The sequence below is a fragment of the Halyomorpha halys genome, unplaced genomic scaffold, assembly GCF_000696795.3.
Source record: "Halyomorpha halys isolate HHAL.00 unplaced genomic scaffold, Hhal_1.1 Scaffold748.1, whole genome shotgun sequence".
In the NCBI taxonomy this organism is placed as follows: Eukaryota; Metazoa; Arthropoda; class Insecta; order Hemiptera; family Pentatomidae; genus Halyomorpha; species Halyomorpha halys.
The window spans coordinates 629,058-650,122 of NW_027111006.1; the positions used below are offsets into that span (position 1 = coordinate 629,058).

The following is a 21,065-nucleotide window of genomic DNA, read 5'->3' on the forward strand; positions in this document are numbered from 1 at the left end:
TCCTAGATATTTTTTTACTTTTCACAACCTCAAATAAACTCACGGAAGTTAAATATCTCTTACTATAGACAACTACTCTTAAATCTCATTGATATTTTTTTACTTCAAATAAACATTAGATTGGGATTTCAGAATACAAAAAATAAGGTATGAACTCATCCTATTCATAGTAATTCGTTTCCACTAATTAACCTTAATACCTCGTTATTAAACCTACTATGGTATTTTAAAATCACATAAAATAGATTCCATAATCAGCCAAGAATATATTATATCGCAAAAACTGACATATTAGTTACAATATATCCTATTTTTTTTTACTTTATTTTATTAGACAACCAATATAATGAATTTCACTCGTGTACTTATTTAGGGTTAGCTCTTTCTTGATAGCTTAAAACGACCATGACGCTAAGTCCTAAAACTATAGATTCAAGCCTAAGCTCAAACCAAATATTTGACTCACAATTCTGCTTCACTCGACCGCTTTCCATCACAAACCGAGATTCCTCTAGATGGTAATGTTTATCCTCATCCTCTATGCATGACCAAACCAATCATCTTTTCTTTTTTTGAAGGGTATCCATCTTGTTCCTTTTTAATTAATCAATAACATATTTCTACCGTAGGTTCATATTTAATATTTTATTCGGAATTCCATTTGGATGTAAATAGAAATAAATTTTTAATTAAATATCTCTTACACAATGCCTCTAAGCACTATCAAATCCATTGATGGGTCCTTCTTTTGGAGAGAACATTTTAGGGATCAATATTACCAGCTACCTGCCTCTTCAACGAAATAATTAGTTCTTGGAATAAAGAGTCAAAGCAATTCGTTGTTGTATCATAAGCAATATTAATTTCAAGAGATGGCATGATATTAGATAGCTCCCTTGAAGATTTCATTCAAGGGCTTCTTGCATAAAGCCCGCGAAGAAGTGATATTTTGGCATTTCGTTTGTTAAAAAGTTACAGTAGACGATTTGAGCCTACATTTTGGTACTAAGGAAATCCATTTAATGTCTTTTAAAAAAACTTTCTTTTTTACATTTAACACAATATGATGAATACTCCTAGTACAGCCTATATCTAAACAACAAACAACTTCTCAGAGAACAAACCAACCATAAAGTTTATCTTTCCTTTTTTTAAAATAAAAACAATATTTAACAAAACTATTCTTTTCAAAATTACCTAGCATTTCTTTTCATTATTAATAAGTAAAATATGACAACAAATTTTAAGTAAGAAGTTTTATTCGACTATAAATTTACGTGTTAAGACACCATACACATTATTCTTATGTGCGAAAATAATTCAGAAATTTATGACTCCACGAAAAAAATGTACAAATGAGATACGATATTTGAAAAAAAATGTACAAATGAGATACGATATTTGAAAAAAAATACTAGCCAACAGAAAAGAGGAAAGTGATTGCAGAAGTGGGTTGTAATGATCGAGAGTTAAAGCAACATGCGATTATTTTGATTTTTGTAGTATCCTTCAAATTATTTGTCGCCTGTCTCTAAATCCAATCTTTTAAACTGAAATGGAAGTTTTTCGCTTTAAAAATCACCAACATCAAGACTTCTAAAAACAAAAGCCTACTTACTCAACGATTGTCGAACAGAAACACCTAAAGTATAAATTAAATTTCTGTTACAATAATTTCTTCTTTTTTTCACTTTTTTCTTGATTCAAAGTTTTGTTTTATTTTTATTAGGTATGTATGAATTTGTGATTCATCCAATTGTATTATTATTAGCAATACATTTTCAAAAATAACAGACAGATTTTTAGAATAATTCTCTTCCTAGAATGCTTGAAAAGGGAAAGGCTCTACTAGGGCCTGTAATACTTTGTAACAATATGAACCCCAGAGCATCCATTATAATAAATTAAATATACATTAATAGGAATATTAAATATAATAATAGAAATAAATTACAGTATTCATTGGATAATCATCAGGAAGATTAATAATAACAATGAAAATAAATTTGGAGAAGAGGGCTGCAAATGACAGTAACAAAAGCAATATTTAATTGAAATATAATAAAAAAAGAATGAAAGAAATCCTAATTCTACTTTCGCATGCACAGGAGATTGCAGATGTGATAATGGTTAATAGCCGCAGGATGAAATGATAAAACGTAATTAAATACATTTCAGCCCTCCATTAAATCAATAGATCACGAAATTGATAAAAATTTAAAAATGGATAAGAGAGAGGCTAAGAATTTCTTTCAAGTCACAATAATTGGACGACATCATTAAATTATAGCCCCAGATAGCTGATAACAGTTTATTAAATTGCTTCCGCCATTATACTACCACAAATCATTTAAACGTGAAATAAAGTCGAAATATTGATAAATTTTTAGATAAAAATCACATTTTCTCAACAGGTGTTTGTGACCATGACCCTTCCCTATAAAAATGAATAAACGCTTTCAAAAATACAGTGGCCTAGAGAGAGCTTTATTATTTATTGATTACACATAAATACATATTTTTTCAGCGTTGTAACGTGATGATTTGTAGTATTTAATAATAAATATGACGTTGGTGTGTACATAATTTTTATAGTTCTAAAATATATATATATCTGAAAAACGTATAGTTTTAAAATATCCGGAACTAAAGGATGATTTTGAAATGATTTAAAATAGCCATCAACGCATTCCTAATTTTCAACAAAAGAGCTCATTTCCAAAAATTAAAATTAAATAAGTTTTAAATGTCTGTCAAAACCAATATCAATCAATCACTATGAATGTAAAATCTGCTAATAAAATTAAAATTTTAAATTTTATTACCCATTCTCATGGGCTGCGACAATGTTAAACAGTCACTATAATTGCAAATTTAACCAAAGAAAATCATTTAAAAAAGAGTCACTCTCCAATTACTAATTTCAAAATTTCGTTCCATGAAGATGAGGACATTCAATTAGTAGTTATATTCATAAAATGAACATAAAATTAAACAGAAGGGTATGAGCTATATCAAGCCACAACAATTGTAATTCAAAGCATACTAACCTTGAACTTTTACTTTCTGGCCAGAATTCGTGACAGTGGTGCCCAGTATCTCTTTTATATCATAAAAGCCACTATTCAGAATACCGAATAATTTCTATGTTTGTCTAGTTTTTTAAATTTTCTTAGTCCATTACTTTTTTTTTTTTTTTTTTGGATAAATTGAATGCAATAATTTTTTTATATTGTAAAATCAGACCTTTCTCCGAGAAACGAATGAAGATAAAGTTAAGTTCTATAATATTGTAAACAAATTTCTCATGGACATGGCTATGAGAATCAGAGGAGGAATAACGGTAAAGCATTGCTATATTATTTATATTATAAAATCTATTAAAAAGAAATGATTTTTATCATCATACTAATAGTATTATTACTAATTTTAATGTATAAGTGACCCCTAGAAACCATTTTATTCTACTGTGACTTGAAAATAACCTGTTACTTGAGAATTACATTAAATATAAATGTTTTAATACAATTTTCAACCCAGATCAATTTGTATAAACCAGATTCCACGGAACCCCCTAAAATTTTAGATTTTTTAATTTTAAATCTCGCGATGATGGTCTAATATTCAGGCCCAGTCCAAATTCGCGACTTAGCAATTCTAATTTTTCCGGCCTGGGACGTTGACTTTTTTCTTTGAGTGGCGGTCCCACAAAATGAAAAACTTTGATCCCCAACCATGGTTAGGCAGTATAGGACTCCAATGGGAGTCTTGGAAAAAAAAAAAAAATCTTATTTTCAATATTAGCAAAATATAAAACTTTCTAAGCCATTTATCACTATCAACTTAATTAATGTAGTACAATTAGATAAAATAACAAAGTCATATATATAGTAAATATTTTTAAACTAAGTTTTATTAAAAAAAAGTAGGTATATTTATTATAATCAATATATGCATATCCCTTGATCAGAATGGGCAAACAAGTTTGTGATAACAATTGAAAAAAACATTGTCGATATTTCATTGAACCTCCTCATTAAAAGATGCCATTGAGAGATAATTTATCCGAATGGCATCCTCTTATTCCTTATTTATCGTTCAACATTCCTATCAGCGTGAATTATGAGAACCCTAAGCTATGCAATTAAGCCAGGGTTATTAAAAAAGAAACTTATGATTTTTTCGCAACTTTAAAGTTTTCAAACTTTTATGAAGGGGAGAATCCGGAAAAAACGTTTGTTTTTTTATTTTATTAAAAACAGTATAAATCAAAACAAAACAATTCAAAAATCAGTAGAGAATTATACTTGCAACATTTTCATATTGTTTAATTCATCGGTCTGTTAAAAAATAATTAATACTAAAAGAGCTATACTCTTACTACAAGTTAAAATTTTAATTATCATTTCTTAGAGTCAGTACCAAAACTAGGTAGTTATAAAGTTTACTAAATAGGGGTAAATTAGATTAGGTTAGGCCAACAACATACTAAAATTTAGGAAATGTACTTGATAACACATACTACGTATACTGTCATCGATCGGGATGGCAGGATAATCGCTAAAGGCGATTATCCTGTAAATTATACAAAAAATAAGTTAATTAATAACCTTCTTTAAATTAATTACCTTTTCCCCATATCACAGCTCTAGAAGAATGGTGTCGTAATTGGAGGATTAAGATAAATTCCAACAAATCACCTTTATCCTTCGTCGTATACCTACCGACTGCCCTACAGTTTCATTTAATAATATTACTCTTACTCCTGTCGAACAGATCCGCTACCTTGGGCTACATCTGGACAAACGATTAACCTGGAATCCTAACACAAGACTGAAAAGACAGGAAACTGCACGTCGATTTCGACTATTACAGCACTTACCTGACAAATGGTCTGAACTTCCAACTCATTAAAAAATACTGATCTACATAATATAACACCTGTAATAAGGCCAATCAGGACATATGGAGTTGAGCTTTGGGGCTCCACTAAACCTTCGGATTCCTCTCGTATCCAATCCTTACAATCCAAAATCCTTACTTAGACACAAATAAAATCATACATAAAGACCTTAATGTTCCCTATGAGACCGATCTAGCCCGAACCAGTTATCACTCCTTCCATTATAAACTCCTTAAACATTCAAACCCCCTAGTTTCTAACCTTGCTTCTCTTCCATTCTTGACAATCCTCCGAGGCGCTTAAAAAGAAGATGGCCATGAGACCTACTAATGTAAAATGTCTTTAGTGTGCTACCACTGGGTAGTTTCTCTACACGCCTTTAACACTCCATTTTAACTAAGATCAAATTTACTGAATGTATGATGTAGTATACAGTTGTAAATTTCAATAAAAATATTTTAAAAAAAAATACCTTTTCAGAATCATTCTTCTCATTGGCTATTATTAGCCACGCCCCAGAAGAATACGTTACAAAGGCTTACAAATGTTTTTATAAACTATCTGGATAATGGTTTTTGTGCCTTTAGCACCTTGTACCCATTACACTCGATGGGAAAGGTGTTCCTGTGTTGATGGGCACCAGTACCCGAGACAAGTATTAGAACATATGTTGCAAAGACAAAAACTTTTATAATATAACAAGGGTTATTACATATCTCCAAGGCCTTAGAAGTTATTTACTTAGAATTTTCCTAAGTGAATAAGTTGATCACCAGGGAAACCTCCATTCTAAGACCAAGCCAGTTCAAACATATAATTGTTCGACATAATAACATGGAAAGTTCCTATCACATAAAATTTTGAAATTGTTGTAAAATATCATATCAGAATGAATTACATATTTTAACACCAACATTTATAAATGAAATAAATAAAATGGATAATTAAAGGGATGGTGGCTTGATTAAAACAGGACTCCCTTGATATTTGCCACGTGTAGAATCCATTAGGCACAACAAGCTTCGACTTTCACTCATCATGTGTATCGGACGGTCGTCACACGATAGAAAGGGAATTTCTGTCGATATTTTCTATAACCTAAATAACTAAAAATACGCAGTAACATGCATTCTCCAATACACGCAAAAAACGTTTTAATTAAAATATTGCAGATGATAAAGAATGTATTCTATGTTTAGGTATACGTCCATATTCAAATGTGTACCTCTTTTGAACAGCTTTTGTCCACTTAGATATTTTTTGTTAGAGTTGTTTGGTGTTTAAGACAAAATAAATAAATAAGAAAATACTAAATATAAAACATAAAAAGGTACATGTTATATTTTATACTATAACAGGAGAGCCTACTGCATAAGGATAAACGAATTCCCGGCAATCTTAGCAGAGCAAACTGCAATCTTAGCAATCTGCTCCAAAAACACCTCCATCGAATTGGCATCGTAGATCCCCCGAAATGTCCACTATGCAACATGGTAGACATGGATGGAGACCATCTTTTAACGTCTATTGGTCTAGAAGATGTTGAGCAGAATGCGGCCCAACTAAGAGGAAGAGTAAAATTGCATTGGGCTGCGAGAGGGAAAATGGCGTAATAGCCCAGTTCCTGTGGCGTAGGAAAAAAAAAATTATACTATAAAACTAAAAAGGTACATATTGAGTACCTGTTAAGGAAATTATTAACAAAAGTGGATACTACTCAGGAAACAAACCGTGTCCTTTAGCAGGTAAATAATATTTTCACAAAGGTTGAGAAAAATATTCGGTACGGGTTTACGAACCTAAAGCCCTATTCCAATCAAAACCTTTTGTCCCATTCGTAACTTTATCTTTTCATTGTATTTCAGAACTGGGAATGATGCCGTAGTTGTTTCACGCCACTACATTTACAATTCCATTCAATGAAACACGACAATACCTTGTTTTTCAGCGAACAGTATTCACTGCAATTAAACATTTATAAAAGTCTCCGCTAATTTAATACTGCTTTACTTGTAAAAAATATTAGAAAAGTAAGCTTGTAGTCTTAATCAACTTTACCGAACAAATTATCAAACCAGAAAAATTAAATTATTATTTTTTTTTCATGAAAATTCTTAAGATAACCAATGCGATTTTTCAAAACTATTTGCTCAAGAAAAGTTTATCTACAACTATTACCATAAAATATACGTGAAGTACGATTCAACGACAAAAAGAGCTCATACAGTGCGGGTATCACACAACTTTCATTTCGACACAGTAAAAATTATATAAGTTATATTTGAACGTTGGATTATTTTCAAATTCAACTCTTTATTTCAACTTTTTCCTTATTAAAAGAAAATGACCCGGAAGGCTAGAGGAAGTCGAACGATTACTCAATTGTTAACGAGTTGGACTAAGCCCATAGCTTCTCCAAGTAATTGTTACAGGATAGGAAAAATTCAATCTTGATAGGAAACATATTGGAAGAAAATTTTCCTCATACCATTCAATAATTATATATATATATAAATTTAGAATATAATGTAGAAAATAATGTCTGCATTTCGTCTTCACTAAACGAAGAACTGGGAAATTTTTAGGCACTTAAGAATATTAGGGCGATCGATGTTGCGGTGAGGGATAATTTACCACGATATTTTAATTTTAATTTTCCTCTTTTCCTTTTCTGCTTTGTTTTTGATATTTTATGTAATATAGGATCAAAGTATATCAGAAAAAAAAGGAGAGTTGAAATTATTTATAAACGCATAATGTCCCATTCTTAATAGCATTCTTTTAAAAATAATATAATTAATTATTGCTGCTCAACGAACGGGTTCTTAAAACAAAGTAGTTTTGTATAATAAATAATGAAAATATACTACAACTAAATTTTTATCTTTTTTTATTATCATTATATTTAATACATTGAACATTATTTCTGTGTGAAGGGGAATGGTTTTTATTTTCCTGAGCTGACAAAAAAAAAAAAAAAGACTTTTATTAACATTCCTCACCTTAACAGCCTTAAAAAATTAAAAATTAATTATATATCCGTAAACTATTCGAAATGAAGAATGGATTGGTTTATTTCTGTAGAAGGTTAATCCTAACAAGAGATCGGTTCCTAACGAATGAATGGTAATTCAAAACTATTTTTTCCTGTCAGATCTTAATAGCCAATTAGGTTGAAAAATTATGGGCCTCTTTCCTACTATTTTTCACCTTAATACAATTTTAACTTACACATGATAAACTGATGTTAGTTATCATTTCTTAGTTGTAACTAAGTTTTGCTAGGAACATTTAACTATAAACTTGAATCTGTATTGGTTGACATTCAGATATTATTTATAAATTACATAACTTGCCCATTATATTTTAATTTTATTTTCATACGATCTCTCTTAATTTTTTTCTTTCAAATACAAAATCATGCTAACAGAAAAGCTGTATTCAACGAAAAAATAAAAGTAGCTGATTTTTATCGAACAATTAAAGGAGTTCTCATGTCTTATTTCCAATGGCTTAAACCCAATGTACCAATAATGATTTAATATAAACTGAAGATTTTTAATGAGAAATTGAACCTTTCAGAACTAGATATAGAGTTATCAACAACAATAATTTATAGTTCAAATAATAGTTCATAGTTCATAATTCAAAAATAAATGAAAATTTTATGCTGGTCATAAGAATTTTTTTTCATTCACTGTAATTAAAACAAAAAGGAAACAAGGACTTAAGGACCTTGTTATGACCAAGTAATTCATTTTTTTTAATATGTTTTTATTAGTGTGAACATGTAATGCAAATTTTTGTTTGAGACAGATTTGTTAAGTATTTATAAAAAATATCCATTTTTTCTCAACAATTTTTTACTATTTTAACACTCCAACATTTCGGCCATTCCGGCCATTTTCAAGGATTTACAAAACAGTTTTTTCAAATACAGTCTGCAAAATATAATCTGTTCATTACAAATTAATTTAAAAAAAACATTATAAAAATTATATTTCCTACCTTATTACACTATCACAGCCAAAACCATAGGATATCAACGTAATTGTAGGCCATATTGCCTTTGTTAAATTATTCTCATTAGTCACTAACACATTAAATAGTTTACACTAATTAGTATCATCAGAGTATAGTATCATAGAATCATCATAGTTTAGGATGCTAAATACTGTATACTAGTTAATGCATTAATGACTAATTCTAAATAATTAAACAAAAGAAATATGACCTGCAATTATGTTTACAACCTATAGTTTGGCTTTGGTAGTGTCAGAAGGTAGGAAATATAATTTTTCATGATGTTTTTTAAAATTAATAGATTGTATTTAAAAAAAATTATTGATAGATACTTGAAAACAGCCGAAATAGCGAACGTTTAAGTGTTATAATAATGAAAAATTGTTAAGACAAAATGGATATTTTTTATAAATAATAAATAATTGTTTACCTTCGGAATTGTTACCTGAAGATAAATCTACACCGACAACAAACAACAAACAAATCTTGAAACCTTTGGTGTTAAATTAGCTGTCACCTGAAACAGCATTTTTTACTTGATTTTATGAACTCGAATAAGAAGATAAAAATGTTTATGACCTTATATAATCCTCGGAAAGGTACAAGTGAAAGAATAACAAAGGGCCAAACAAAGAATAACAAACTTTCGTTCACAATCTTGAGTACAAAGTACAAATAAAAATTTACAATAACTTTTACACAATTAATGCATCAGAAGAATGATGATAATTAAAAATAAAATGTACAAAGTATAGTAATTTATTGATGAAAATAAATTACATACGATTGTGAATAAAATTTTACTATCGTAAATCGCTGGAAAATATAATTAATTACCCACCCTTAATGTAACTAATGGATAAGAAGAAACACATATTTCTTTACACCTCATTATATTTTTTTCCCTAGACCCAAGACACTTTCTAGCTTGTAGTAAAAGATTTTTTATTTATATATTTGTTTTTAATGAGACAAATACAAAGTGTAGGAGTAGGAAACGGCCGGTAGTACAGGCCCATAAGTGTAACAGATGTGATTGATATCTTGTACGTCCATCACAATGGCATGTGTCAGTGTCCGTTATTTGAAGTATTGTTTACTAAATGCTTGGGAGTGTATGCGTTTCCAATACTTTTCTTCCCAATTTATGATAACCTGTCATCCTGGGTACTAATATAATCAATCAAATTATTTTTAAAATTAGGGGCTTAACCCAACGCTTGGCCTGTAGCAAATGTTGCCTAGAGAGACTAGAGTTTGTATCACAAAAAAATAAATCAACTTTTACCAACAAAATTAGATTAATTGTGAGCCAATTAAGAAATAACATCGCAATCCGAAATTGAAAATTACAAGAACCGGGCCATTATAGAATAAAATTATAATAGAAATAAAATGAATCACAACTTAAAACCTACTTATATACCAGAATCAACAGACAAAATAAAAATGACTTTTAAAACATATGACAACGATAAGTTAAGTCATTTCTTGAATAACATATATTTAATTCTATGACATGGTTCACACAAGTCAGAACCATGTCATAGAATTAAAACAGAGCTATCAGAAATTTCTTCAATGAAAACATTGTATAGAGGTGAGAGCAATTTAAACATGGAAGTATATATAAGATATAATGGTAATCCTTGTCAGAGTTCATGTGACAATGGAGATAAAAATGAGCCTTCCTTACTTTAAATAATTTACTGCAAATTTTATAAAATTAGACACCATTGTGTACTATTAGAACTTAAATTTTGGACTAACAAGAGACATATTCTATTGTAACATAAATAAGTGAAATAAAAGAGAACAATGATAAATGTTTATACTTAAAAACTTTTAATTTGTACAGCTACAAGCCATGAAGGGTGAGGGGCACAGTACTTTGGAACGAAGTATTGTTACAAGACCAACGGTTGTGCAATGAGGTAATTTGGTCAGAATTACGCTCGACCACCAGGCTGGCTAGAACCCACGGGGCTAACTCACCACTCCAGTTAAACAGAAAATAATTATCTGCTACAACCGGATTCGAACCCCTGTCCTTAGAGTCTATCACAGTGCCTAACCAGTGAGCTACCCACTTCCGCAGACATTTATTTTAATTATATTAAAATTCAGTAATTTTTTTTTCTATTATTGAATGAAAGAAAGTGCAATTTTCAGTGTTCCTAGTAATGGGACGATGACCCCGTCATGTTTTATGAATATTTTTCAATAAAGAAACTTAAGCAAGAAAGATAATTTACGAGTCATTCGAAACTAATTTATAAGAACACTACAAACCTATTAAACATTGTATACTTCTCCATATCTTAAATAAACTACCACTCAATAAAAAAAATCTTCTTATAAAAAACATTATATAATATTATATATAATATTTTTCAGAAAGATATTTTATTTTTTATTTTTTTTTTTAGATAATCATTTTATTAGGCAAAAATATGTCTAAACGATAGTCAGGTTAGAAAAATGTATGAACCAAATATTTTTTGCTCAACGCGTGGGTTCGTAGCAGTTGGTACTCCTATCTTTGATTAGTAGTCAATCTAAAAACTTAAACTTTTACTCATCAACCTTGATTTGACGTTTTTTGAAGAATTAATTAATATATTCTTAAAATAATAAAAACCACAAAGTAAAAATATCTTATTATATTTTCTAATCTCATTTTGCTAATAAAATTCACTTCAATAAAAAGTTTTCTTATTACAGGCCCTAATTTATAATGAAATTAAATGGAAAAAACGGGAATGATAAATCTTCGCTATGAGATCTAAAGAGACCGAAGGGCCTCATTTGCCTTCGTTGAGGATTCAATGACCCGAATACTCTCGGTTACTTTCCGTAATCGTTCAGTCATTAGCTCTAGAAAAAAAAACAAGAAAAAAACTTAAGATCTAAACAAATCCAAAATTCAATACACGTTAATGTTAATACAGAAAATATATTTTGACATAATTAATGCATGTAGTTCTATATTAGCTATAAGGTATACGACGCTTCTAAAAATTGCTTTCAAAAGTATTCTTGCACAGAATCGGACATTCTTTCATCACATTTCATAATCAAAAATAAAATAAAATTATAGAAGACGCAATTCTCTATCTTCTAATCAAAACGTCTCAAGTATTTTCAGCTTTCCAAACTTTTTCGAGGTGGGTCATTAAACACACGAAAAGAGATAACCGGTCAGTTCGCCATGTTATACTTCAGTAGTCATTGGATTGATGGAGAAAGTATTCGGGGAATGGTTCTTTTGGCCCTCTTTACGTAGCCCCTGAGGACTACTTAGGAGTTGCAGTACTAACCAACAAGAGCTCAAGATTGAGGATTCTTTACACAAAAACAAAGGAAAATAAATAATAACTAAGACGGGAATCGAACCGATATTGCTTCGTTCCAAACATCCTGGCCTGGTTTATTAGTTTTTTTGTTAGTGGTGTAAAACATCATTGGCCAATAACGCCATTTATCCCTTATTTAATTTTTCTTACATTTGTTTAATTTAATTTTTTTTTGTCTGTTCGATGTTATATTTGTGCCAGTAAACCTTTTGATTTTAAAAACTGAAACACCATTTTCACTGTTTTATCATCTCTGAGGGTTTTTGAAATATCCGCGTTTAATCCTATGCTATTGATGTGTGATGTGAAATATGAGCATTCTTGGAAAATATGCTTAATGGACAAATTTTTGTTGCAATGCTGGCAGTTCGAAGGCGTTTCTTCTGAAATAAGATGGGAGTGGGTGAGCCTCGTGTGATCTATTCTTAGCCTGGTCAGCACTACCTCATCTCTTCGGCATTTGCGGCTGGAGGTACTCCATGGCTGGGCACTTGGCCTGGTAATTGGTTAATTCAAAAATTAAAATAAATAACTTTATTCAGAACCTTCATAAAATGTTTGTCCCTGATTTTACATGGACTGTAGTCTCGTATATAGATAGCTCATACATGGTTAAATATGTTAAAAGAAGCTGGTAAAAATATCTCCTCGCTTAGATTATTTTTAAACTAAAGCTAAGAGTTGACTTTATTCGACACCAAATTCTCTCACACCTACAAACACAATGGTCGCTGCATTTAAACCTACATAGCTAATTTAAATGTGGTTTTGGCTAAGCTACTGGTGTGGTTATATAATAAAAGAAAAATTAAGATGATTTTCTAATATAATTAAGAAATAAGAGTAATATTCATAAATACCTTAAACAGCTAGATAACGTAATTAATCAAATGTAATGAAGTTGCAGTACTTTGAAGACTACTGTGATAGATAGATTTTTAAACTTATTTTGGGAAATAGTTTTTTTTTTATTTATGATTCATTCATAATTTAGCAATGAATAATTCGTTCTCCTCCACATTGGCCAGCACTGCCTAGATTCCTGTCCATTATGGTAGACTTTAGATGGTACTGGCCACAATAGCAGTTTGAAGCGACTATTAGCATTTGACTACTACTGCTTCAAGGGAAACGAACGAGATTTTATTGGCGGCGCTCTGTGTATTGCTCCTGAATCCATTTCCGAACTCCTACGCCTCGACCGCTTCTTCCAGAAGGCATTCCGATGGCTCTTGGTTATGCTACCATACTGAAAAAATTTTTAATGAAAACATTCATGTTGATATACCTGCTACATTTACTTTACTTTTTATTTTATTTTTATCCCAAATAACTACCAGAGTTTAAAAATGAAAACAAAAATTATAAAATAAAATAATGTTTTAATAATCATATACTGATAAAACATTAATCTTTTCTGATTTCAACGCAAATAGATGAATCCTTCAACGAGTAATAAAAATTATATAATAACGTATACTAACCAGACGTAGTATACGTTATTATATAATTTTTATTACTGCAATGGCCATAACTATTTGGTAACTCAGTACACCCCTTAAATTACAAATATTAGAAAAATGGCAGGCGAAGTGGGGTGAAAGCTCTCCGAGTAAATTAAAAGAAATAAAACGATCAGTAAAACCATGGTTAACATCCTACCGCAACAGCCGCATGGAGGAAGTTGTTCTAACCCGCTTGAGTCTGATCAGAAAACTGCCACCTCCAACGTGCAAATATTGTCAGTCCCTTCTTACGATTAGACATATTTTTGAAGAATGTACTCACTATTTTCCAACAATAAACAGGATAGGACTGATCCCAAATTTATCAGAAGCTCTCACAGATGAGGAAGCTAAAATTACATTAGTGTTTGAATTCTTAAAAGCACATCGCCTTCTTTATAAATTATAACTCCTTTTAGATTTTTATTTTTTTAAATTAATTAATTTTTTTTTTTTACTTTTATCATGCTATAGGCGTTGATGATCAGATGGTTTTACGCCTATAAACAACAATCAACAACAACAATTTGGTCACTCAATAGATGCAAAGATTAGTTTGTAGTTTATTGGCTAACATAACATTTTTTATTACCTTATACCAAACTTAAAACTCCTTCACTAATTAATTGTTGAGATTTTATACAAATATTTCATACCCTTATCATCAAAATCATAATACCATGCAAACTGGCGTATTAAATCAATCGTGATTGATTAGATACGATCGCAATCCTACCATCGCATATATTTACACCCTTGAAATAAAAAAAATTGAAGCCAATTACACTTTCATCCATCACAGTATTTCAAATTTGTGTTGGATTAGATGTGTCAAAAATTGGCTTTCACGGTGAACAGTTTCATAGAAAAATACAAGCTGTAATGGGTGGCTGTAATAAAATTCTGATACAGTCAGTGAGTCTATCTTTACTGTTTCTAAAAACCTTCTCATATTATCGATCTTCTCATCTTACGTCGACTCTTTGAATACCAGATATCATCCTACAAAACTTTATGCTACCGATTCCTTTGGCGAATACTTTATTCTTCGTTTCATATCTTTTTTGTAACTTTTCCAGTCGAAAAGTTTCCTTAAAAGAAGTGGTGTATTCTTTTAATCATATATACCTGTATTAACTCACTCAAAAAGGCCGAATTCTAAACAAGATTAAAGATTTTAAGTCAAACCTCACATATCCAGGAGGTCCCAGTTCAACACTGTAACATCTCAAAACATGATAATTTTGAGATGTGCATGTAATCTTAACAGTAAAGGTGAGATCTAGAAAGTAAAATATAGGATCATAGCAAAACATAGGTAATAAAATCTAAGTAAAAAAAAATATTTCGAGGTTTTACAGTTTTGATTTTTATAGATGTTACCCTTAGTACTGAGATTACATGCATATCTAAGAATAACCATTTTTTGAGGTGCTGCACTGCTGAACTGGACCAGCGAGATATTTCTTAAAATTGATAATAGCTATTATTCTGCAACGGACAGATTCACCTCTTGGTTGGCCTTAACTTTGGGTGAGCTGCAACATTTGTAACTGATTGACAGTTGTATCTGGAGCCATGACATTATCCTTTGTGTTGTTCTCAACAGCCCATAATCGCTATTCAGGACAATGACCTTTATGCGGCTTATAGTAATCTAACCTGACTTTTCCGTATGTAGTATTTCCACTAAGATTTCGAGTGGGAAGCACTTTTCTATTTTTCTATGAGAGAAGCGCACACATATCCGAACAACTTTAACCTTTCCCTTAAAATGGTATATAGGTAATAGGTACTTCCAATTATCTTAATGTTCAGAATGGTATTTTATTTTTATTTCACATTGGTACAAAAATGTCCTTAGTGTTTGTTGGGTGATAGAAATATGTAGCAATAAGTACAAATGTACTCGATGGTGATTTTTTTGGCTGTTATGTAATTTGATCAATGTGGAAGGAATTAAATACTACTTTAAAGTAAAATGCTCATTACAAAGCGAAATAGTAAATTAAGAAAAAATTAATAAAATTAAAGTTGTTCTTAATTTAACCTTTTTTTGTGATAAGAAATTTGAAGAAAACTTTTTTACAGCTTTGAAATTCCTCCTCAATTTATCGGGTAATCGGGTAAATGTGTACTTCCAAGATCATTTAAATAATCAACTAAACTAATATACGTAAGATACTATTCAACTATTCCATAGAATCAGTACAGGTCTGTGATATGAATTATTCATCATACAGAATGTAATTTGTATATATACTATATATTATCATATATTTGTAATTGTAATTATATATAAATAAAGAGGATTTGAAAATAAAAAAAACTATTCCATAAAATAAAAAAATTGGACAACTTGATTTTCTTTGTGTTACTTAATTTACACATTAACAAGCAAATATTTGGCTTCAAACATTTCATTTCAATTGAGAACAACGCTTTCATTAATCAAATTAAGACTCAGATAATATGATGGGGTGCTGAGATACACATAATAATAAAACAGTTTCACGTTGATCGCGTACGACAGTAAATCCATCATCATTAATTCTGTCACGCCCTCAGAGGGTCATTCAAATTATCCCACCCTTTACACAGAGGGCGGGTTATCACAGGACCCTTTGATGTAAAAAAAACTTACAAACTATCTGGAAATGAGTCATTCCATTGTAAACACAGAGTCGCTTGAAAGTCCTGGTTCCTGGTATTTTTCTCATCCACGTTTTCATCACTTGAGTAGATAGTCAATACACTATATCTATAGCTGATATAGAATCTTTAATTGTTTTTCCAAAATAATTCTGCAAAATTTAATTTATAAGTAATAGCAATCAACGGAGTGAGCAGGAACGTTGTCACAGCTATTTGTTATAAAATATAAAATCGTTACCGAATTTTCCAACTAAATTAAAATATTTAAATAGTAATTTCAATTAATTGTCGTTTTTGAAAGATATGTTTTACCTTAATAATTATGAAATTATCGGGAGAAGTGCACCTCATCTCATTTAACGTTTTGATCTGGATGTTATGCTTAAGAAATGTATTTTGTTGGCTAAGAATACAGCAAAGAAGTATTTTAGTTTCAGACAAAATATCAATGTCAAGAAAAAAGTAATCTAAACTATTATTTTAGTATTACACGTTATAAATTATATATATAATAAATTAGTATTATTTTAGCAGATTTTTGGTGATGAGAAAGAAACCATACTAACATACACAAACGTTAATAAAATAGTAGCAGCTTGAAAACCCGGAAGAAAAAAATAACAGTAAATTTTAAACACAAGAAAAGAAAGAAGAAATCTTCCTTTATTAGTGGACATAATATAAGAGATTTACGTCTCACTCTGACATATCCAATATCATGCGTACACGTGGGTACAAAGGCAGTATACTTCGGACAGGACTAGACAAAGAGCGAAATGAAGACCGAAACAAATTGTTCATAAAGTTTTATATTTGCGAGTGGATCAGGAAACCTCAACCCTTGAATGGGTATGTATCTGAGGAACTCATTACAGCCGGAATATGTTTTCATGGACTTTTTTTTTTTTTTTTTGAAGTAGATAGATTATTTTGAACTGATTTTACTTACCCAGAACATAGATAACTATATCGTACAACAATAATTAGTATACTATTACATATTTACATTTATTCGGCAGGCAGCATCTGTTAAAGTGTTATCTTGTAAAGTTTGAAAAATGTAACGTAATGTATTTTACCTCCGAAGTACAGAAAAACTCAATATGCTCCATAACAATCATATTTTATAATATTTAAATACTATGCAGACATATAGTATTGTATTATATATATATATATATATTTACAATAGATCACCCCTGAATCTAAGTTTACACATAAGGAATATTATGAACTCACGCGCACGTAAAGGGACAAAGATATATCAGTCAGTGGTTCTCCCCTGGGAAGGAGACTAATTTGATGTCTAAGGGTTTTATTATCGGCTCTTGATAGAGTTCCGGCACGGGATGGATAAATACAAGGATCATAACTTCATCGAACCTTGAGTAAAAAATCTTAATCAATATTTTAATGTTTTTGAAATTTCCAATAAATAAAATTATGCTCTACATCCAGCATTAATAATTTGGGCACTAATAAGCAAGTAACAAGAAATGTGAATATATATATATATATATATATATATAACATAAAAATACCCGAGTACCAGACCTATATTGCACTGATAATGTAATATTAATCAAGTATAATTTGTTTAAGAATCGTCATAAAAACTGCTGATCAAAGACATTAAAAGATTATTTTTATTTATTCTATATGTATGTCATTATAAATAAAAATTCTTCACATTAGTACACAGTGGTATATTATTTTCAAATGGATACTAACAAATAATTTTTTAAAAAAAGGATTCATCATAGAAAGCCTAAAAAAAAAATTGAAAAAGTAAGTAATTGAATTTCTAAAAATCTATTTCAAACTTCGATGTATGAATTTCAAATATATCTTTCCCCTAACTTCATAGCTATGATAATGGTGTATAAAAACACTTACTTAAGGATGTTGATGCACTGGTAATATTTTACCCATATCTGATAATTATAACTACAATATAAAAGAAATTCAGATAGATTTCGTTCTCTTACTCACATCGATCGATAGACTTTATATTTAGAAAATAGAAAATATTTAAGAAGAATTTATAAATTAAATATATCAAAACATCGAAACTATTTTGTTAAATATACATATACATAAATAGAAAATAAATCTATACCGCTACAACCTATGAAGGGTCAAGAGTGTAATACTTTGCAAGGAAATAATGTTACTAGACCAACGGTTGTGCAAGGTGACTTGGTAAAAATCTTGCTCGACTGCCAAATTTTTCGTCAATTAAGGCTAATGGTCAGATTCTTCACTCAAGTTGAGTGTTTGCGGCTTTAGCGCACTTGCTCAGCCTCCACTGACTCACTACCAGTTGCGCTGGGATCTTTTGGGCTCTGCTCTACGTGGGGGATAGAGTAGGCTCAGGGATCCTCAGGTCGATTGTGTAAATATTGTATATTAGAGTGTAAATATGACTAGAGACTATTATTTTATCATTATGTGATTTCATTTATTTCTTATTCATGCAGATAGTTTGATTATGTTCATTTTGTTTATTCTTCTTTTTGTATATATTTTAAAAGGGTTTTTTTTGGTGTTTTTTATTCATTTATTCAATTTTATGTTAGTATGTATGAGATCATTTATCAATGATTGATAATGTATTAACTATTGCCCACAACTGTGTGACAGATTGTAATATCTATCAATAAATAAAAAGTATTATTAGTAAAAAAAAAATTAAAGCTACCCACTTTATGAGGCTGGATGTCTCCCGAACCCACAGGGCTGACTTACAGTTACAGTAAAAGAATGAATATAAGTAATGTAATATTTCTACAAATATAAAATCTTGTATTAAAAAACATAAAAACATAAAGCCATTAAAATATAATCTTTATCTCAGATTGAAGATTTAAGGTTCAATCAATTAACAATTAGAAATGTTCATTATATAAAACTAGCTACAAATTAGCAAAAACATAGGAATTAAAAAAAAAACAATATGAATTTCTTTTGGCAATGGAATATTCAAAGCACTCTTTTGGCTTTAAACACTAGTAACATATAATCAAATCACTTAGATTCTCTATAAATTCTAGTTTTAAAAAATGAAGTTTGGAAGTTTTGGCATTTTTTTTTTAATAGATAGATTTATTTATTGATAGATATTACAATCTACACAGTTGTGGGCAATAGGTAATAGTGATGAATGATCTCATACATACTAAAATAAAAAATAAAATAAAATAAAATAAAAAAAGAGAAAAAAATAAATAAAATAAAAAAATAATAATAAAAAAAACTCTCTTAAAATATATACAAACAAAAGAATATACAAGATGAACATAATCAAACTACCTGTATGAAAAATAAATAAATAGAAAAACATAATGATAAAATAATGTATATAATTGTTATGGCATTAAGATTGCAGTATGTATTTCATTATTTATATTATTAATATATCGTAAATTAACATATATAACTCAAAAAGATTGAGTAATTTTAACTAATACTTATATACTTATATATTTATAATATACTTAAAAATTTAAAAAGTCTAAGGAAAATACGGATTATTAGCATAAAGTGATATAGGATTGAATTAATTTTATTACTTTATTGATATTCTCCTTCTTAGTTATATTTCATTAAATATAAGAGAAGAGTAGGTTTTAAATCGATTTAGCCCAAGTCACCTGAAACATAATTAACATGAGTTTTTGTCATATTTTTGGAAAAACATGTCAACAGATCCTTTTTACTCGCGGAGTGTGGTATCTTTAGTATAACGTACAATTATTTTCTAAAAAGACTGAGAAGAAGGAAAGGAAATAAAATGTCGTTTTGATGTTAATAATACGTCTTTGAGATGCTTTCAGTGCCATGACTAACTAGACCTTTGGAAGTGCTCGTTACCTTTAAGAGAGATACAGAGAGAAAGGAGGGAGTGGATCCTCTGACATATGTTTACCAAACCAATTTCTTCATTTGCTACTTTGAGTGCGTCACACTTACAAATGAGACCAGAAAAAAAATTAATTTACTGACGTAGAACCTAAAATATTAATTCAAAAGTTCTGTTAAGTAGCCAATGTATATTCGTGTATGAGCTTCAGCCGCAAATAACATGACTTCGTTAGTATATTGCTTTAATATATCGAAGTTTAATGATAAATGACCCTAAAGATTTACTTGAGTAGATGAAGAATGTTACAAAAAAAATATATAACAATTTTTAATAATTAACAGAATCATTGACACCAAAACTATACATTAGGACTGTGATAAAGCAGAAAATGGCAAATATTTTTTTTTTTATAGAAAAGCAATTTGTATAATCTAAACTTATCAATAGGTCAATATTGTTGATCAGGGATTAATGAGGTAAGGAGAGATATTTATTCATTTACTCACAAAAGATTTATGTGACTTATATCGGATTTTCTTATTGGTCAATATCAAACGGTAATAGTATATAATATTGCTTCTTAATTCTTGCTTTGTAACAAAGAACTGTTTCTTGAACAAATGTTATACAAGGAGGTGATATGTTGAAGGCCACTCTCAACCGCTTGGTTTTTCCCCAATTAAGGGAGTTCCAAGTCTTAGGGGCTCGGTGGGGCAGAGAAGGGCTTGTCAAACCTACAGGGCTCATCTAGTTCACAG

General features: G+C 29.8%; 1 protein-coding gene across 4 annotated transcripts in view; it reads right to left on the minus strand.

Moving 5' to 3' along the window:
• LOC106685844 (short neuropeptide F) overlaps positions 1–21,065 on the minus strand; it is a 273,766-nt gene that overhangs the window by 82,337 nt on the left and 170,364 nt on the right. The gene's annotated exons all lie outside the window — the stretch shown is intronic.